The sequence below is a fragment of the Eubalaena glacialis genome, chromosome 4, assembly GCF_028564815.1.
Source record: "Eubalaena glacialis isolate mEubGla1 chromosome 4, mEubGla1.1.hap2.+ XY, whole genome shotgun sequence".
NCBI lineage: Eukaryota > Metazoa > Chordata > Mammalia > Artiodactyla > Balaenidae > Eubalaena > Eubalaena glacialis.
Window position 1 is genome coordinate 84,721,432 of NC_083719.1, and position 22,714 is coordinate 84,744,145.

Here is a 22,714-nt window from a genome sequence, read left to right on the forward strand (position 1 = left end):
CCAAAGATTAAAGCAGACTGGGATACTGGGCCAGCTCTGGGAGGAGAGCCCCTCTGGAGAACCACCTGGAGTGGCAGTAGACCTAGCATGAGCTGGAGAAAGATGTTGTCAGTGATAAATCCCTGAGACTTGAAGGCTATTTAATACCAGTGCGTAAACTAGCCTATCCTGGCTTGTACCTGACTTTTCATGGGAAAACCAGCAGGGGCAGACAATTTTAGGGGATTAGCCTGAGAGCTAAAGGAAAGTCCTCATACTGTTAGAATAAAAGGTGATTCAGAGTAGTTTTTTAAAAAATGTCATTTATTATTTTTTGATGCTTTAGAGGTAATTATTTAAGAAAATGACATCAGGCTCTGTGTAACTAATGTGTCGAATATGGATAATACGTAGGTCCTTACTCTCGAGGAATGTGACCTAAATGCTCTTCTATTATTTTATTATCATTTGTATTTACAGAAAGCAACGTTCCCCTATGTATTTATTAACTCTTTGAATAATAGTTATTAAATGATCACTATGCAGTACTTTGTTGGGAATGTTACAATGACAAAGACAGTCTTCGATGTCACCACTTAACATAGAGGCAAGAGATCGAGAAAGGCAAAGGGTAAAGTCTACATGCCAGTTGGGTTTGCACATTTCAAGAGCTTTCTAAGAAGTCCCTCCAAGGACTTGGGCTTACATCTTGTTGGGCTTACATCTTGTTGGGCTCTCTGAGCTATTAGGAAGGCTGGAAATCATAGGGTTTTTTTGTTGGGCACATTGACGCCCTGAAAAAAATTGGTTCTTGTTAATAAGGTGAAGAGTAGATCAATACTGAGTAGGCAGCCAGACGCATCTTCCACACTGACCCTTGGTCCTTTTGCGGATCTCATCACCTCGTTTGTACCAAAAAATCTGGACTCACATGCGCTGCCAAGGCACAAAGTCCTCAGTCCCAAGTGGCCAGAATATCACTGAGTCACCTGCCACCCTGCTCCACATGGCTGTTTCAGGTCTATTGGCATTCTACTTCTTACGTGTTACTTTTTGGGGTAAGGTTGTCTTTGAAAACTGCAGTAATGTACCACAGAGTTATTCTCCCCCCTGGACTCTGCTCTGGGAGCCAAGCCCAGGTCCTCTTTGCTCTTGGACCCACAGATCTCTGTTCTCTACCCCCTCCTGCCCCCATGACAGAACAGTTTCTTTCTAATAGCAGGGATATCCGTCTTCCTTCATGATGCAAACCTAGTCATTTTGCCTACACCTAGAAATCCTCTCCACCCTTTGGAAGCAGGAGGATTCATGGGATGTTTTTCCTTTCTACTCTGATGCATCACTTCCTGAAGCAACATTTACATCACCAACTACCTGTATGAATAAAAGAGAGGGAGAAGAAAATACAAGTTAATATCATAAAGTATCATTCTATCATATAAGTGATTGGGTTTTCAATATAATGTTGTAAGGTTTCTCATATGCGTAGGCACAGTACGCTCTGGGAAGCCCTAGGAATAAGTTCCAGGGAGTCTCAGGAGTCCCTGAAAAAGTTGGTGTCTGAACTGAAAAATTAGTAGAATTTATCCAGTTGAAAATAAAAGATGGGGGGAGAGAAGAGGGAAGAAGGGAGAGAATGAGAAGTACTCTAGAGAAAGGAAATAGCACGTGTAGAAACAAGAAAAGTATGAAGAGGTAAGGGGATTGTCAGTAGGTCAGTATATGGCTTGAAAGTACAATGTGAAATAGAGAGTGATGTGATGGAGAAGGAGTGAGAGAGGAAAATAGCTCATTTGGACTTTATCCAGGGGGAACCTAAGCAGCCCTAACGATTATGCATTAGTAAGATCTCTCTGGCTACAGTATGAAAAATGGATTCAAGCTGTGCAAGACTAGAGTAGGGAGACCTTTTAGAGGTCTGCTGTAATTATTTTGGCAGAAGATAACGTCAGGTTGACCTAATGTCATAGCAGTGGGAAGGAAATAATTGAATTGGAGAGTTATTATGGATATAGAATAATTGCAACATCGAAAATCAACAGTTGTCTTTGGATTGTCAATTGAGTGTGTGTTGGTGACGTTCTGAGATAAAAAACACAGGAAGAGGATCAAATTCTATGAGGTGACTCCACTCTCTAAAACTCCTCCCCATTTCCTGCTTTCTTTCTTTTTAGAATTTATCATTATCTGTTACATTTTATTTTTTCCTAGTTTGTACATACCCACTAGAATATAAACTCCTGTGTAAGACATTTGTGAAAGTTTTTTCTCTGTTGTATCCCCAACTTCTAGAACAATGCCAAGCACATAGTGGCTACTGAGTAAATATTGGTTAAATAATTGAGTGACTGACTGACTGCCTAAATGAGTAAGAATGGGCCAGTAGTAAAATAAATAAGGTCAGTGTTTGGACCTGCCGAGTGTGAGTTGCCTTTTGGCATTCCTTTGGGATGTCCACTACACTTTAGAGATAAAGATACGGAGTTCAGGTGAAGTCTCTGATATAGAAATATTGGGTTGGCCAAAAAGTTCATTCAGGTTTTTCCATAATATCTTACGGAAAAAAACCCAAACGAGCTATTTGGCCAACCCAATAGAACTTTGGGAGGTCTACAAAATATAAGTAGTCTTTGAAACAATGAGAGTGAATGAGATGTTCATCCTGTAATTCAGTTCTTGATTAAAGAAAATACCCTATCATTCTTCTCTGCAGCTACTGTTGCTCCTGATATAAATTTCCTTTATTCATCAATGAGAACATGAAAGATTTGTCTTTGTAGTCACCTTCCCTGCACTTCACTCCTTCAATCTTTTCTTCACCAGGAATGCAGTCCCTTCATTGAGATGTAACAATTCTTATATTTTATTTCATAACTTACAAATCATCTTCTATCTCATGGCTTAGGTTACTTAGGTACCTCTGGAACCTTACAAGATTTGGTGATTGATAATTAAGCAGTTCCCAGAAGCAAAGGATACTTATCGTACATTCTTTGCAGTCTTATATAAATGCTCTTGAAAAAAGTTATACTCATCTAAGTATTTTCCTAACACCTCCCATTTTCATTCTTTCTAATTATTCCTCTTTACATTTTTAAATGACCTACACGTACACCTAAATGTTTTTCTCAGGAGGAAGAGTTTAAGATACCAGATAAATGTTTGCTTTTTTTTTTTTTCTCTTTTGCTGTGTAGCTGGCCTCTAATTTGCCATCATTTGTAATCATAGGGAATTCAAACATCTGCCCACCAGTCAGAGACAGAGCCAAATTTTGTGAATGAGTCCTATAAGGTGGAGTTTAGTGCCAACTCTCTGCATGAGTTGTTTTGGGGATGGCTTAATGTTTTTTCTTCTTTAGAGTAAATATGAGAGGAGTTCTCAGATGTGTGAGAAGTGATGATGCTCATAAAAGCAGGGCATGTGTCTGAGGAACTGGTGGGGGCCAGGAATCACTAGTGTGTTATTTTCATCCCAGGCAACAAGGTGCACTACGGCGGTCTTAGGAGGCTCAGGACAGGAACATGAGGTGGGGATACTAAATTGGCTGATTTTTGTTACCAGAAGAAATATTTCCAGGTTTTAAATGACAGAGTAATTGTTTTCTTATAACTTTGAGTTAACTGAAACCTATTTCTATGTAAGATCTTAAAAGAGCTTGAGGGTTAGGGATGTGATAAGGAAACTATCTGCCTAGTATTATTTTTCTCAAGAAACTATGTCAAGTTAGGCTGAGATTCCTTAAAAGTGATCCGGCCTCTTGTGGCAGGCTTCTGTTCACCCGGTGTGAGGGATGGCTATAAGGCTGTTAGAAAATTGTTTGTGGTCAATCTGTAAATGACTCTGGAAACATGAATGAAACCATTGAAAACTTGGCTTTACCATATAAATTGTAACATTTGTGAAGTCAGGCACTATGCATTCTTTAAAAAAATACTATTCGTACTATTCATGTATCACAGTGCCCTGTACACATAAAAAATATATGTTGATCATTCATTTAGTAATTATACAAATAATTTGAAATCATGCTTTAATGTATGTTTTTTTTGGTAGAAACTCAGCACTTACTGTATGCTGGGTATTCATTTTTAGTTTTTAATTATTTAACTTGCACATTTTTAAGTAAAAAATTGAGGTACAGAGTAAGTCACCCACAAAATTATCAGTTGAGTTTTAAATAGAACCAAGCACTTCATACTCTCAGTCTTTGCATTAGATAGTAGAAATGATTATTAAAATGTTTTCTTGTGGATAGAGAAAGCTTACCTTTACAGAATCAATTATTCCTCAACTGTAAGATGAACAGTTTTCTTCTGCTTATCTCTCTCTCTTTTTTTTTTTTTTTTTATTTCTCCAGAGTTCTCCTTATCTCTTAAAAACTCTTAGAGATCAGCAGATACTCATTAAGAGAAAGTCTTGTGGGTGGAACATGGATCCACAAGACAAGAACTTGTAGTACGGTTCCTAATAATTGTTTGAAGCTCTGAGCAGGGGTCTCTATACTCCACATCTTACCCTCCATTCCATCCACAATCATAAGAAATTCTGACAGAGTTAAAAAGCTTTTAAAGAAACAATTTTATCTTCTCATACCTTTGGGGGGAGGTAATGATAAAGTAATTATTGTGCATAGAAACAACACCAGCTTTGCATTGAAAATCCAGTAACAAATTGCAAGTGGAGCCTAATAAACATCGTTTATTTCCTTCCAGTTTAAAAGTCCCATAAGTTCCAAAGGCAGATTGTTCTTTAACCCTTATTTCAAAAAGCTTTTTTTTAAAAATCCCTAGCACCAGTCCCTACATAGGTGAATAACATGATTTTAGATTCAAGCCCATTTCCTACCTCAGGCTTAACATTGAAAGTCACAATTTTAATAGAATAATTCATTTTAGAGAGGTAGGCAGCCAGGCAATCATGTTAGCTACTGCTATTTATTAATAATAAATGTAAAATACCAAGAGAAAATATACATTCTTAAGTTAATCAATGTGGCTTCAGGAATTACAACACGAAATCTTTCAGTTGTTTCTTGAAAACATTGGATCATCAAGTTCAATATTGATTGAAAAAAATCTGTAAGCACTGGCATGGAATACACAATGAATCTCATTGTAGAGTCTACACAGTGAATGCATTTTATGTCAGTGTATGTACATGTGCAGCACAAGGAATCGGTATCTAGGAAAGTGGGACTTGTGGTTAAGGACTTGCTCAAGTGGGCTAAATTACTTTCAAATACCCGGCTCTCAGTAACGCCGTATGATTTAATGTTGCTCCTCCTGATCTATTAACTTCTATGTGACAGAAGCTTCTAAGGAAGGTCAATGGTATATCTAAGAGATTATGACAGATGAGTTATGGTTTCAAACAGGTTTGGCTTTTACACTACCTTAGAAAATGAAATAGCTTTTGATTTATAGTCATTTTACATTAATATGCATTTCTCTCTTGTATTTCACTTGAAATTGGGCAGGCCAGGTTTATACATTCCATATTACTTCTTGAGGTGCCTACTGAATTACGTATTTTAAGCCAATCATTCTAAGTTGACATCAGGTGCAAACAATGAGAGAATAAGTAAGAGGCTCTGAATGTCCCTGGCTATTAATAGCAACATTAAAGGCATAGAGACCTCTGTATGACATGCTAGTCTAGGTGTATTTCTCTGTTAATAATCTTGTACCCAATAAAATTTTTAAAAAGGCACCAGATTAGAGATTCTACAATATCAGACATGAGATTTTTTTCTAAACTATGATTAAGTTGGGAGATAAATTTTCAGGTGTCTGGGTCTTTGTTGGTAGGAAACCGAATCCCACATTTTATAAATGTATCAATAGTAGAAGAGAATACATTTTCTTCTACCTACTAAAATGTACTATTTCCATTTCTGGGTGGTCTTGTGATTTTCCTTATTTCCAAAACTGTTCATGGCTTACTGGGTAGAAACTTCACATGCTTCTGCATCCTCTTTCACTCTGGAATATTTTTCAAGGGCACTCTACCTCAGGATTTAGTGAGATAAGAAGAGTGTCAACTGATAGTCTTACCACTGTGGTTGACTGCAACTTTTGAGCTTGCAGAGATATGCTACTCTGGATTCTCTGAAGTCTAAGTTTTTGAGTGAAAAAATATGTGTTTTATAACACAGGAAGACTAACCTACATTTGCTTTACCTCACTCTATTTATTCTAAAGAAGAGTAGATCTAATATTATTAATTCATTGATTTATTTAACAAATATTTGTCATATGCCTATTGTTCTAGGCCAGACATTGTTCCAGAAGTTGGGGATACAGACGTGATTACAACAATGTCCATGACTTTATAGTGCTAACTTTTTAATACCAATTTAATATGTTATTAGTATTATATATTGAAATAGACTCTGAACACTTGAGTTTCTCTTACCTGGTGAAATCGTACAATTTCTTACTCATAAAAGCAAGGGAATGTTAGGAGAGAAGGATTAGTTTTATGTATGAATAATGGTAGATGAAAGGAAGGGAAAATGTCCTCAGGAGGCAGTGATGCTGAGGCACTCAATCATGCTTCATTCATCATGAATGGGCTGTCCTGGGTGCAGGGACACTTTTCTTATATTTTAGTTCAGATAGTGACTCATTACTCAGTAAACCAAATGCTTCCCACACGCCTGATATATTTATCTGAATTCTGTGGAGTAAACCATTTCTTTATAGTATTCAGAATGCTTGGTTTGAAGAAACTATTTTATTTTTTTAACGTCTTTATTGGAGTATAATTGCTTTACAATGTTGTGTTAGTTTCTGCTGTATAACAAAGTGAATCAGCTATATGTATACATATATCCCCATATCCCCTCCCTCTTGCGTCTCCCTCCCACCCTCCCTATCCCACCCCTCTAGGTGGTCAAAAAGCACCGAGCTGATCTCCCTGTGTTATGCGGCTTCTTCCCACTAGCTATCTATTTTACATTTGGTAGTGTATATATGTCCATGCCACGCTCTCACTTCGTCCCAGCTTACCCCTCCCACTCCCCGTGTCCTCAAGTCTATTCTCTGTGTCTGCATCTTTATTCCTGTCCTGCCTAAGGCTTTTCAGAACCATTTTATTTTTTATTTTTTATTTTTTTAGATTCCATATATATGTGTTAGCATATGGTATTTGTTTTTCTCTTTCTGACTTACTTCACTCTGTAAGACCCTAGGTCCATCCACCTCACTACAAATAACTCAATTTCATATCTTTTTATAGCTGAGTAATATTCCATTCTATATATGTGCCATATCTTCTTTATCCATTCATCTGTCAATGGACCCTTAGGTTGCTTCCATGTCCTGGCTATTGTAAATAGAGCTGCAATGAACATTGTGGTACATGACTCTTTCTGAATTATGGTTTTCTCAGGGTATATGCCCAGTAGTGGGATTGCTGAGTTGTATGGTAGTTCTATTTTTATTTTTTTAAGGAACCTCCATACTGTTCTCCATAGTGGCTGTATCAACTTACATTCCCACCAACAGTGCAAGAGGGTTCCCTTTTCTCCACACCCTCTCCAGCATTTATTGTTTGTAGATTTTTTTGATGATGGCCATTCTGACTAGTGTGAGGTGATACCTCACTGTAGTTTTGATTTGCATTTCTCTAATGCTTAGTGATGTTGAGCATCCTTTCATGTGTTTGTTAGCAATTTGTATATCTTCTTTGGAGAAATGTCTATTTAGGTCTTCTCCCCATTTTGGGGTTGGGTTATTTGTTTTTTTGATATTGAGCTGCATGAGCTGCTTGTATATTTTGGAGAGTAATCCTTTGTCAGTTGCTTCATTTGCAAGTATTTTCTCGCATTCTGAGGGCTGTCTTTTCGTCTTGTTTATGGTTGAAGAAACTACTTTAAAGGAGACAGAATTATATGGTTTTACAGAGGAAAGGGATATGGGACTCAATAATAATAATAAAATGACATGTAATACAATTAGTTCAGTTTAAAAAATCTCATGAAAATATTCTCACAAGCACCTGAAAATATTTAAATGCAACCGAGTTCTTTATTAATAGAAAGTTTACAGTTACGTTGGAGCATTAGAAGCTTTTGCTCTAATAGGAATGACTTAACTAGATGCTGTGATCCCCTCTGCAGGAAGTATTTCCTCTTTGTTAATATAGATTTATGCCTGAATACAGGAAGCAGTCTGTGCTGCTAGAACTGATGATCCTCCCATTATTCTTGTCTCTTCAGCCAAGCCTTATGTGAAGATCAGGTGAATACAGGCCTCCATGCATTGCTGATTGAATCCTAACTGATCTTCCAGCTCAACCTGTACTTCTCTATATATTTCTGTCTTCATCATCATCATTGACTGATATTTATGAGTACATTATATGCTTCCCTAAACATTGCTCTGTGTCTACCATGTGTTTGAATCAACAAGTTGTAAGCAAATAAGTATGAAAAGCTCTTCGACATTGAGGAGTTTCCAGTTTAGTGCAGTTACTCTTAACTATAGATGAGCACTGGGCTCAAGGACTTTTAAAAAATACAGATTCTTTTCCCTCAGTAAGTCTTGGCAGGGAATTATATCAGCACCTTAAAATAATTTTCTCCATGTTATTTTGATGCATATTTGCAGTTGGTACCCTTGAAAGTGGAAGATTTGGCCTTGACAACAAGTATAGAAGAATACAACAAATATCATTGTCTGGGTACCATATATAGTGCAATTACAGTTGAGAGAGTGCCTGCCTTTGTGTGGACAGGTCACCTGGCTGAGGAAGTGATGTTTGAGCTTGAAGATGATTAGAATTAGATGGGTGGAGCGGGTAGGGAAGGACAATGCATGCAAAATGCGTAGAGGCATGAAGTAACTAATACTATAAGTTTTCTCATACATAGAAATATTCCAGGAGTAGTATAATGAATACATATGTTACCTTCACCTATATTCAAAAATTATTAACATTCTAAAATAGGCTTTTGAAGAAACAAAACAAACCAAAACCAAAACCAAAACCAAAATTCAAACCAAACCAAACCAAACCAAACAACAATAAACATTTAACTTCTTTGTAATGCACATATCTGGGAAATAAGGCAGTTGATGTTCCAGTAATACTTTTTTGATGCATAAATAATATGTGCATTAAAAATTAATATTCCCCTACATAAAATAATCTTTCTGTATTTAGGAAACAACATTCTATTTTATATGCTCACTTTCTTCTAATCCTGAAAGTCTGATTCTGTGTGTGTGTGTGGAGGGGGTGTGTTTTGTCAAGAAAATAGAATAAACATATGATTTGCTCTATATAAATTTATCTATTTTAAGATAATGCTTTATGAAAACCTCTCATACAGCAACGCCAGTTTGTGAGAATATGTTGCCATAATTTCTTTGGGAAACCATTTGATATATTCTAGTGCTGAGCCACTTGTTTGCTCTCCATGAAGACCTATGGTAATACTGAGGAAGGAAGAAGAGGACTGTCAGTAAGGTATTTGAGACCCAATATACAGCAGTACGTTTTCCATTAAAGGTTTGAAAATTAGAGACTATGGAAAATAAGGGCAAGAGTTACTGTTCAAGGTGACAAATTTTTTTTTTCTGGCCCCGAAGAAGTTAAATGTCAAAGGTAGACAGTGTATTAGCTTTCATACCATTTTTTTGAGCCATATATTTCTGATATTCAGGAGCATGCTAGATATTGTCCAGACCCAATCCTGTTTACTGTGTTGACTTGTCTTAATTATGCAATATGCATTATTAGAGCATTGATAATCTCATGAAATAAAGTTTGGACTAAAATGCTTCTCAATTACCTTCTAAGACGTATGTCTCATAACTCTATGTAACATGCTTTAGATATTGTATTAAAATATCATCTCAGTTCATACATAAAATGACTAAAAATTTTTTGGAATTATTTAAACTTGTTCATTGATTTTTCACTGTATAAGAATATATTTCTTAAACAACACACAATACACATAAAAGAAAATGCTCATTATATAAAATTTATTTGCATTTAGGTAATTATTAATTCAGGAAATATAGAAGTTGTTGGAACCACTGATACAGAATTTAGAGTTTTACTTAGTGTTAAGCATTGTTTTATTAGTCATCACATTAAATTGAAGCCATTTGAGTCTCCTTTTGGTGGCTTATTTTTGCTCCGAACAGATAGTGCTTTATGAATGCAGATATGTGAAACTTCTGCAGCATTACGTGTTATTAGGATTTAATGTTTATGATTGTCAGGTCAGAACTATCTGATGCAAATTTCTCTCATGTGTTCATGCAGTCAGAAATGATTTTCAGGGTATATATCCTAGTTTGAAGCATGAATTAAATAATTTCTGAGGTGATTCCTTTTCTCTTCCTTGGGGCAAGACTGAATGGCTCTCTCCACTTTATACTTATGGTGACTCACCAGACTATAAAAATAAAGCTTGATTTGTGACTCTAGAAAAAATAAACAGACTGTTGGTCCCACAGGCACTCAGACTGCTGCTGGTAAACTAAGATATTCATAAACACTATCACTTGAGGGGGGCACTTGTCCCAGATTTTCAGTGTATCCTATGCTGTCTAGATACTGGACATTTTAATAATGTATATATTTTCTTACATGTTAATAGGCATATTTGCAAAATGTAGCACTTATAATAATAATAGTAACAATAACAACTACAATAGCAATAATAGTAGTAATAATATATTTTTTGTTAACTTCAAAAGCAACACTAAGAACGTTGGCTTGAGGTGGGCAGTTTTTATATTTTGACTGCCCAGCATCATTTTCTATTTCTTATCAATACCCTGATTTTCTCACGAAAACTGATCTCTCTTCTGTTGTATGTAGTCTTTCTGACTTGCTGAAGCTGAAGGGGTCCCCGCATCTCACTACTCAGGTACAATCAAGGGGTACGTGTGAAACCTAAGTTTATCCAAATAGATTCTCTCTTCTAGAATTTTAAATCTCCAGTGGAATGAAACAGGATGGAAGAAATAGCTAGAGCTCAATTATTTCAGCAGTTTTTCCCTTTCAGCAAAGCAGTTCCAGTGGGTTCTTGCTTTGTTTCTAATCCTGGTTTTTCCAGGATTAGAACTCCATGCATTTAGTAACACCCTGATATCCTTCTAATAAATTTCTTTTTATTTAAGTTGTCTAGAATAGGTTTCTGTTGTTTGCAAACAAATAACTCTAATATAGGATATACCGAAGTTAAGTTACATTGCTAAGTAACACCAGCAGCTTCAGCAAGGAAATTAATAGGCTTTTAAGCTGCTATTCCAGCCTTCTGCTGGTGTCTGGAGACTATCAATTAGCAGCCACCGTTTTTGAATCTCTTTTAAACTTTGAAAAGTCCTTTTGCTCTTGACCTTCAGAAATGAACAATTCTAATAAAATATTAAAAGATATGGACCTGATTTATTTTAGTAGAATGAAAATGAGAGAGTTTTGTTTTGTTTTTTTTTAGCTTGACAATATCGATGTCTACTTTCCTCTAATTTTAATGCAGTGTATATTAGAGACAACTCAGTAAATCTTTACAGAGAGGAGACATTGAAAAATATTCTCCTGATTATCTATTTCCCTCTTGAGACCAGAACTACACTGCAAATAATATACAATATGTCTCAACCAAAATGGAAAATACAGCTAATTACCATTTTAGTAAAACACATAAGGGATTTTTTAAAAAGGTAGCTGAATATGGCCTGTTTCTAATTATCCAAGGAGAGAAACTTCCATTTCTGAGTGATACATTTTCATCATATCTTCTTCCTCTCTTTGTCACTCTTCTCTGTTTTGTCTCCCTGTCTCTGTATCTGTTTGTATATGTGTGCATACATGTGTGTGTGTATTATGGCCTATTTGAACTTTTCTGTTGCTCATTTGCCACACACACAAAGAATGTACGAGAAGGATTTGTAGCCCACAGTACTTTTGTAAAGGGTAGACGGAAAGAAATCCCTTTTCTTGAAATCATGGCTATTTTACTCAGTTTCCCTGATATACATACTTACATAGATGAGCTAGGGAGAGTCTTTACTATTCCAGTGGTTTTCACTACAGTGGAAGAGTTTGATCCTGGTTGCGGTGCAGCTGCTTACCCTCCATATGCTGTTGAAAACACATAACCTTTACAGGACTTGCTCTTTGTGCTGTATAATGAAGCGCTTGGGTTAGTGATATCTAAGGACTTTTTTCCTCTAAAATGAGCATAGTAGAAATTCTTACAAGTGATTGTCAATATATATATCCCTAGGATCAGTTTCTTCAGCAGAGTGAAGTCAAATTCCGGTAACTGATTTACTTTTCTGTGGAAAAAAGCCAACAACAAAAATTGTGTATAATTTGCTGTATTTGCTCTGTGTTAGTTTTAGGCTCTAATAGGGGTTCTCTTCTTCATGGGATGCAGTCTTTACTTAAAATATCCTATAAACAGGATGACTCATCTAGTTTTAAAATTAGAATTTACTAATCTAAGGTCAGGATATTTGAGTCACATCCTCCGAGTTTTAACTTGAAATTGAAGGCTTAGTGCTTGCTATTGCTTTTGAGTAGTTTACTAACTTGGATATAGGACCTTTATGTTCTGTCTATATGAGGAAAGTATTTTACAACATAGAACACTGTATGGTTTATCTCTCAATTTTTTAAAAAAATGTTTTTTTTTCTATTTTTCTCAGAATAAGTTTAATTTGACAAACATTTACTGAGTGCCAGGCATGGTAGTAGAAGATGAAGGTACAAAACAAAATAATTGCTGTATTATGCAACAGTAAGTTACAACAGTCTACTTACTGAATATACCTTTCCAACTTTCAATCCCTTTTCTTCACTATATCCATGCATTAAATTTAAGATAACTTTTAGTTCCTTGATTCTTCAGCTTTCTATTTCTCCATCCTGATTTCATTTTCCTCTGCATTTAATCTTGAAACTTTCTCTTAGTCCTTCTTCCTCCGATAACTTCAACAGCTTTGTCTCCACATCTTTCTCCCTAGCTGCACTTTGAGGCACAGTTGTCAACCTGGATTATCTGTTTACTATGTCCAGGCAACTGAGCACTGGTACAGGAAATCACATAACTATGGGGGTATTGGAGAAAGCAGATTTACAGCTTCTAGCTTCAATTGGGTACTTAAATCTTCCTGGAAATCTTTTAAGCTTTTCATCAGTCTCTCTTCCATGCATTATTATTCTAAGCTCCCACAACCCTTCTCAAATTCCCTAAGCTACTCCTATTCTTTGACTCCCAGAAGTAGACTGTGCCTTGGAATTAATGGTGAAAACAGAGTAGATTAGACTAGGAGGATTCTTCTAGTTTCTCAGCCTTTCACCTGCAAAATATCTGTATATACTCTAGCTTTTTTTCCTCTCTTCTCATAAGAAGCAGTCATTTTTTTCTTAAAAAATATCCTTCCTACTTTGCCATGGGTCCCACATCATCCCCATTTCCTCAGGCACTTCACCAAGTATCATGATTGAATCTCATAACTTGAATGTTTCTTACTATACTGACTCCTTTCAGCAAACTTTCATCTCTGCAACCAAACACAATTAATAAATCCAGAACTCAGTCTTGTATATTATTGCAGGCATTACATCATATCGTTCTGTCCATTAACAACCAAAGAAGTAGAGAAAGAACATCTCTACTTCATATGCATGCCTCTTATATGTAGCTTACTGTAATTAGAATACCACTCCTGGAAATCAACAAAACTACTTTTGCCAAAGTTGCCCAAAACTTCTAATTGCAAAATTGAATGAGTTATTTATGGTTCTCATATAATTAATTTCTGAGTGGTATTAGAGAGTAGGATTGACTATTTAATTTTTCTTCTCATTGAAATGCTTTCCTTTCTTGGCTTCTTTGTTTTCCTTCTATTTTTCTGAGCTTTCTTAGCCTCCTTTTTGTGCCTATATCCTCCACCATACTCCATGTTTCAGTGTTTTTCATGGTTTTATCCAAAGCCCTACTATCTTAAAAACATATTGGGTGACAAATGTGTGAATTCTGCCAGATTTTCTGTCACCTCAATATTGACATCAGCTGCTTCTATGGTCTCCCCTGTATCAGAAAGGAGAAACTGGGAACTGTGTTTCTGAGAAGACCCATGGCTATAACAAAGAAACAGTTTAAATTGATAACTCCACAATCCTGATTTGAAGCACAACTCACTTGCAGGCATCATGGCATATCTCCAACAGTTCTAAGACAGCTCCTGTTGGCCGCCCAGTGGCACCTCAGCTTTCTGTGTCCTAAATCAGTTGTTTCATTTTATCCCATTAGTAAGTGGCACTTCAATTTGACTTGGTTTCATAAGCTAAAAATTGGGAGTCATTCTGTATTGTTCCAGCCCTCCTCTTTCCTACTGTTCACTAAATCCTGTCAATTCCTAAATACCTCTTCAATGAGTTCTGTTCTTTCTGCACTTACAGACTCTATCTTAGCTATCTTAGCTCTGTCCAGCATAATTTTCAACTGTTATTATTTTAATAATCTTATACCTAATGTTTCTGCCTCTCATTTAGCTTCTTTTAATTCTTAAATATCTGATTGTTCACCCTCTTGTGTGATATCTTCAAATTGTTTTCCATTACCTTCCAGATAGAATTCAAACTATTTTGGGTATAAAAGAAAAGGCCATCTTTTAGTCTTGTCCTATTTTTCCCACGTCATTCCCTACATGCAGCTCCTGTTTGGACCATACCATAATGATGTTCTTTGAGTTTTCTGTGGCTTTGCATTATAGGGACTTAACCCTCTTCTTCTTTGCTTCAAGAATTACTATAAATATAATCTCCTTTCAAAAGCATTTTGATGGTCTTCAGGAATCCACTCTCAACCACAGTTGTTAAATTCTTTTGTGCCAGCCCTCCGCACACCTTGGTCTTATCTTCCAACATATCACTAATTATGCAGTATTGTAAATATATTTTAATAGCTGCAGAACTTTTATCTAGTTTATGAGAATGTCAGATCTCTGAGGACAAGGATTATATCTTTTTCTGCGTGTCGAGTGCCTTGCGTAGTACCTACCAAATATAGCTAATACAGAATAAAAGACTGATAAATGAATGAATTCTAGTGGCTTCCAAAATCCATCGAGAGTACAGATCTATAAAAATACTTTACAAATTTGTAAGGTGAGTGGGATTTTAAAGGTGAGTAGAATTGGTCAGTCATGGACATGGAGCTCTGATTTTTAACTTCTCTCTACCGTAAACTTATAAATGACACAGACCTTCTGTAATCTCACATTAGAGAGTTATTTACCCATCTCAGAGTGATGTGAACAAGTTGGCTGATGATTAATGACTTCAATGGAAAAACTGTAACTTGCACTGTTAGGGTAGTATAATTTCTTTGGCTAGACAGGTAGTCAAGTGTCACACAGAAGGAGCTAAGAAGATATTTAGTCTTAGTTTTTTCAGCTTGGAATGGGTTATTCAAGTTATCTCCTGAACCTACTTTCTGCTAATGATCACAAGTCATAAAAACTGTTGCATAAAAACTCCTCCAGTCTGCAATATTGACTTTCCTGTCCACTAACTTTATTCTGTCTCTTGATTGATCTTATTCGCCCTTTGGATTCAGTACCATTTTCTTGCTACAAACTTGGACAATAAATATTGTGGGTCTAATTCCCAGTTACAAAGCCTCATGCTTCCTTTTGGAGTAACCCTTCTTTGGTTAATCCAGGCTAGTGTTTCCCACTATAGCTGTATAATATGTAAATATCTGGAGAGCTTAAAAAACACAGATTAGCAGTTTCAAACCAGTTAGAGAAATCCCTGAGTGAAGGGTTCAAGCATGAACATTTTTTAAAAGCCAGGCATGAGTGTTATTGACAGAGACCCTATGGCCTTACACAGTGACACTTCTGTATTCTAAAAGCAAAATAAAGCCACCGTCCTCTATCCTTTGGAATAGGGAGTTGAGAAGAGTCTATAACTCAGTGTAGAGGTATAGATTTCAATTGAGGCAATATTCTACTAAAGAAATTCACAGATAAGGTAGAGGAAAATAGGTTTTAGAGTGGTATAATAAACAAGTCACAAAAATTACAAGATTATTGATTCAATTTAACTGTGTTCTAAGGCACACCGGATTCCTAAAATTTCACCTAAAACTTTCATCTTGGAAACAAAGCTTTCTAATATTAAGTAAGCTTTTTATTTTTCTCCTGATTACATTGAGTAGTAGATACTTACAAGATTTTTAGTTTTCAGAGATTCAATTAAATTCTTTTCAATTCAAATTTTAAGTTTCATCTGATTGAACTTCAATTTATTTTTATTATTATTACTATCATCGTCGTCGTTGTCGTTGTCGTCGTCGTCATCATCATCATCATCATCATCATCATCATCATCATCATCATCATTTTGGTACCAAACTGTTAAAAAGCTATTAAGAACATATACTCAGTGGTTTCCAATAATGGCATCGGTACAATAAAAAATTTGTTTCCAACATTTTTGTTTCTGGGAAGCTCTGAAATCTGAAAAGCTAAATCTCTGAACACATTGTTTTTATTTGCAGGACAAAAATGAAATAGGTTTACTTTGAAATTAGAAATTGTTAATCCTATTTCCCAGAGTTGTTAACAATGAGTCACTGTTTACAGTTGGATTATCCACTGAAGCAAGGGCTGTGTACCATGTACGATGGAAATTGAAAACACCTGTATGACTAGCTGCCATTGATTTTATATTACTTCACAATGGTAAATGGCCCATCTCTTCAGGGCTACACTCTATAGCTTTATTAAAGTGCACTCTCTCGATTAGAAGCACATGAAAATAAATCATTTGGTGAGGAGAAAATTAAAAATACAATTATTAATGAGACTCACTTAACTTTTGGCTAACCTTAATAATAATATTTTTTTCAGGTAAGCATTTTATAAAAATGTGCAGGTGTTATCAAATGCATCGTTATGCTGAGAGATAACTATTCTTTTTATGTTGTTTCCATCACTGGATAACATATGAAGCATGAACTGATCTCTTGGTCCTCATGTTAGAATGGAGATATTGTCCTCAGTCCTCTTATATAACAGTGTCTCAGTTGGGGTACTGTAGAGAAACAGAATGTGTGTGTGTGTGTGTGTGTGCACGCGCGCACGCTCGCGTGTGCATTCATGCATAATGACACAATACAACATCTGTTTCCGACATTTTTGTTTATCTATCTTTCTAGAAAGATGTTTATTATAAAGAATTGAGGAATGGGCTCACGATTATGGAGGCTAGCGAGTCCCAAGATCTGCAGTGTGATTCGGCAAGCTGGAGACCCAGGAGAGCTGAGAATATATAGTTCCAGTCCAAAGGCCAGCAGGCTCAAGACTTAGGACGAGTTGATGTTTCAGTTAAAGTCTGAAGGCAGGAAAAAAGCTACCTTCATATTTTTGCCTTTTCTGTGTATCACTTATACTTGGATTCCCTATCTCTGTCTCTGTCTCTCTCTCTTTACACACACACACACACATTTCAAATCCACCCTTTCTCAATGTGTCTTATTTTACTTTCACTTAAATACTGGCAATAATAGAATGTTCACATAATGATATTTATATACATGTATCTTTTTTTGGGGGGGGGACCCAATGGAACCTTTAATTCCAAGCAGAGTCCCCCCTCCCCAGCATTATCACACGCATCGTGCCCAGGCTCTGGGCAATAAAACCCAGACCCAGAGATAGATATATCTATACCTATTTACATCTATATATAAAAATTATATACAAATATGTATTTGTAAAGAGGAAAAGCTGGGAGTATGATTAAGGTAGGGCAGAGAGTTAGGTGAGAAATGCAGTGTGAGGGGGTGGTGCTCTAATAAATTACATTCTTTAGGTATGGGTATGAGCAGGACCTGGTAGCCAGGACATTCAGAAATGCTCCTGTAGCCTGGCCTCTTGATTCCATCCAAGGGAGTTTGAAGGCCTGGGTTCTGCCCAGGATTTGGGCTGGTACTAGAAGGTAGAGTTCTAGCTGACTTTGCCTGGAGGCTGATGGTGGGCAAGGATTTTGTTTTGGTGACATCTCCACTCTAAGCCAAGGTTTTAGGGGAAGCCAGGTTTGGAGCAAGAGTCTTTGAAGCTTGGGGGTTGCAAGGAGAGGACAAGGTGAACTAGACAGAGGGCAGAGCGGCCTCCCTGTTTGAGATCTCCCTGAGCTGCAGGCTGCTTTTGCTAGAGTCAAAGAGGCTGGAGGTCAGGGTGATGGGGGAGCTGTAAAAGGTGAAGTGAGGAGGAGTGCTTGGGTACACACGGGACCCTGGAGCTTTCCCTGCCTCCCTGGCTGCTTCCCACTCTCACCCTCCTCCTTCCAGGGCTGGGGGTTCTACCCACCCATTGGTCAAGACAGCTGACAGGTCTGACCTCTTAAGTGCCATATTTATTTTTCCTTAATTTCTTCTGGGAACCTTCATGTGGGGATGGAGGCAGGGAGAGGTCACAAACATTAACCCTGTGTGTGCTTGAGTCCAGACTGGGTTTGCCCCATCCAGTGAGGACCAGGGATGAGAGAAAGAGGACTGCTCCCTCATTGTGGGGAAGGAAGTCCATGTCCCACAACCCCAGGGCTGCAGAAGACATGGAAAATACCCTTGAGAAGTCCTTGGCTGACAAATGCCTGTCAAGCCTGGAGGCAACTTCGTTTGCCCCTTACTGGTCACCACCAGCATTTCATAGGGACAGATCAGCAAGGTGTGGGCTTCCATTCTCACTCCCCATGGGCTGAAGTCTGAGAAGTATAGTAAGCTCAGGGTGGTCCTGCCATAGGCAGAGAGAGAACAATTAGACTGTCCATGGTGTAAGGAGGTATGAAAGGGTGTCCAGTCCAGTAGGGACTGGTTCTCTCTGGATAGGCAATGACTTTTCCATCTCTTCTTTCAAGACCATCTTTCCCAAGTTGGACATCACCTTACTGAGTTTCTCTCTCTGACGCTTCCTTGAGTGCCATTTCTTCTCTGGAGTCACCATCGCCCTCCTCTTCCCTCTCTTCGTCTGCCTCCCTGTGAGATGCCTTTTTTTAAAAAAAAAAAACCACTTTTTATTTATTTATTAATTTTTAAAAATTTATTTATTTATTTACTTTTGGCTGCATTGGGTCTTTGTTGCTGCACAGACTTTCTCTAGTTGGGGTGCGTGGGCGCTACTCTTCGTTGTGGTGTGCGTGCTTCTCTTTGCAGTGGCTTCTCTTGTGGAGCACAGGCTCTAGGCGCGTGGGCTTCAGTAGTTGTGGCGTGTGGGCTCAGTAGTTGTGGCTCACAGGCTCTAGAGTGCAGTCTCAGTAATTGTGGCGCACAGGCTTAGTTGCTCCACGGCATGTGGGATCTTCCCGGACCAGGGATCGAACCCGCGTCCCCTGCATTGGCAGGCGGATTCTTAACCATTGCACCACTAGGGAAGTCCCTGCGATGCCTTCTGCTTCCTCCATTCTGTCTCCACAATGAAGAGTCATGGGAGGCAGACCAGTAGTCAGTTTTGATCTTGGCCATCTGGTTGGAGTCAGGAGGCTGGGATACAGGGAACTTGGGTGACTCAGTGATGAGTTCCTCAAGGAAAGGCTTGCTCTGAGGGCTGCCTCCCATGAACTCTCTCTGTTTGTAGATGAGTAACTTCTTGTAGATGTTGGAATCTGGGCAGGTGGTCTTGGGATCATGGAAATGGTAGAGGCTGGTTCTTGGGGCTAAAATCTGAGAGACGGTTCCAGGAGACCAGCTGTCTGCCCACACCTCCAGGGTGATGGAGATGGTAGGGGAGTGTAGATTTGAGTGACAGTGAGCTCCTGGCTTCTGGGCAGTTCCACGTGTTCCATGAGGGAAGGTAAAGTGAGGCTTGTAGATTGTGAGGTTAGGCCACCCGATGTCCAAGATGGCCTTGTCCAGGGGGATGGCAGCCAAGTCCTTGTGCCCAGCATGTGATTGTCCATTGATTTGTGTGCTAGTTTGTGTGCTAGCTCTATATTTCCAGCTGCCATTAAAATAAATGCACAAAATGTTTATTTGTGTACCATATAAAGTAAGCCAGGTTATCATCAGCAGTTTGAGAGAGATTAAAGTTTCTGGAAGTTAGTTTTAAAGGACCATAATACCAGCCACGACTAGATAAGTTTAAAGCAACTATTTTTGAATTGAATGTAAATTCCCCTAAAATAGGCTGTCTGTGGGGTTTTGTAAAGTAGATACCACATAGTAAGAACAAGGAATGGTAAATTTGATTATATAACATTAACAGTATTATATAGGCAGTTTAGTCCCAAATAGATGAACACTTATGTATTTATAAATAAATTTAACATAATATATGATATTAATATCATATAATTTTCTGAGTTAGCAAACATATACTAAAATTAAAATTTTTAAAGGACGGTTTTATAAACATGAATAGAAATAGATTTATAAGCAGTTTTCCCCACAATTCAGTTGATAGTCTTGAGCAATCCTTAGTGCTTATACTCCATTGGGTCAAGTCTGTGACTCAGCATCAGAATTTGACTGCTTAGATGAATCAATGATTTTATATTTTTTAAAGACTCCATCTTTTACCTTGATCTCTGAGATGACATTGTTTATTTTATTACCTCCCCTCCACAATTTCCAATTATTTGGATACTTTTATTTTAGTTGTGTCATAGTGGTAGCAGAGCAAAACAGTGGATCATGAAATCAAGAGAACAGCTGAAAGACCAGTACAAGCAGATTTAGGTCAAAGTAGTGGTATTCAGTAAGGTTAAACATAGATGTATTTTCTAGGAAAGCTATAGTTAAAAACAAAAGCAAAACATGGATAGCTGAATTGGCAAAGAGATACTTTGCAGACCACCGACTCAGCATTACATTACCTCCCAGTTGTTTACTTAAGGACAAACAGGGCTCCTTCAGTTTTTGCTTATGAAGACAAAGGGGAAACCTTCTGTTTTAAGTAGGGTGTGGCTTATAGAAGCATCTTATTAAAATGACTTTCTCCCTGTGGGCATATATATTAAGAAACAGTTCACCCAGCCTAAAATCAATTACTCCTATGGCAAAGAAATTCTGAGTTAAGCATAATTCTCAGAGGTAGTTAACATTCCACTGAAGGTTACTGCTCCCATCCAAGAGAGGAGTTACCCAATTTAATCGACTCTCTGAGTGTTAAACCTCAGATAGTAAACAACTTAGATTATAAACAGTGCAATTATTAAGTATAATCGTTAAGACACTGTGTTTTAACTAGATAATTCACAGAGTAATCAGTGGTTAGCCAGAGAGTTCTGATTGTTTAATACTTAGTTGAACTTTTATTCAGAAGTAAACACAAAACAAGTTTGAATATTAACCTATTTCCATGATTCTAGACCCTCCCCCCCTCTTATGTTCTGCACATTGCAGTCAGTTTTCTTTCTCAAGGAAAAACTTTGGTCTCTCTCCTGCTTAAAATATTCATCTGTTCTTCTGTGTTCTCTTGGTAGAATTCAAACACGTTTACGTGGCTTAATGCACCCTTGATCTGACCCCTCTTTACTTCTCTAGCCTCATCTTTTATCTCTGTACTGCTCAATCTCCTTTCCCTTTCTTCCACTTTAATTCTATACTGTGGTCATTCTGGATTTCTTTAGTTCTTGAAACATGATATAATTTCCCACCACTGGGCATTAATATAGACTGTTGCCTCTGTTGGGGACTTTATTCTCTTCCTTTTTGCCTAAGTCGTTTCATCATTTATGTTTCAACACAGATTCCAATTCTACTGGACATTTTCCCTTGACTCACTAAGACTGGGTTAGTATTCTTTCTGCATAGTCCCATAATGCTCTGTTTTATACCTATCATAGTTCTCTCCATGCTGAACTTGGCTTATTTAATACTGTGTCTATTTTCCACACTGTTGTATTCCTAGAGGCTAGGTGCTGGGCAGGTAGTAGTTGCTCAAAAAATGTTTATTGAATTACTGCATAATTAAACTCTTAGTTGATGCAAAGGTGTTTCTCAATCTCTTAGTTAATACATAAGGTATTCTCACACCTTAGAAATTTGATCCACTACCATCAGAAGCAATGGCTTACTTTGTAGTGGTTTTAATGGCAAATGGGAGATATAGGAAGATTTCCATTGCATGAGGAATGTGTTGGGGACTGTATTTAGTTTGAAAAGTTCCCAGGTAACTGTGTTATGTTCCCCTGCTGCAATATGACTTCTGGATTAGAATCAGTAATTTAAGCATAGAAATTCTAGCTCTTCCTAAATCAGCTACGAGTTTTAATACAATTTGAAAGTCCTTAACACCAAGACATTGGGGAGGAAAAAAGAAGACCTTATAATTAAGGTGTTACGAAAAAAAAAAAGGAGAAGAAGGAAATGGCTAACCAATTACTTGTGCCTCCATTTTCCCAACCTAGTTTTTTTAAAAAATATATTATTATTTATTTATTTATTTATGGCTGTGTTGGGTCTTTGTTTCTGTGCGAGGGCTTTCTCTAGTTGCGGCAAGTGGGGGCCACTCTTCATCGTGGTGCGCGGGCCTCTCACTATCGCGGCCTCTCTTGTTGTGGAGCACAGGCTCCAGACGCGCAGGCTCAGTAATTGTGGCTCACGGGCCCAGTTGCTCCGCGGCATGTGGCATCTTCCCAGACCAGGGCTCGAACCCGTGTCCCCTGCATTGGCAGGCAGATTCTCAACCACTGCGCCACCAGGGAAGCCCCCCAACCTAGTTTTAATAGCATCATTTCTCACCCGGGAAT

General features: G+C 37.6%; 1 long non-coding RNA gene and 1 pseudogene across 1 annotated transcript in view; one reads left to right on the plus strand and one right to left on the minus strand.

The window, feature by feature from the left end:
* Positions 1-22,714, plus strand: part of LOC133089852 (uncharacterized) — a 355,571-nt gene that overhangs the window by 327,064 nt on the left and 5,793 nt on the right. The window lies entirely within an intron of this gene.
* On the minus strand, positions 18,370-19,921 carry LOC133089522 (dematin-like; annotated as a pseudogene).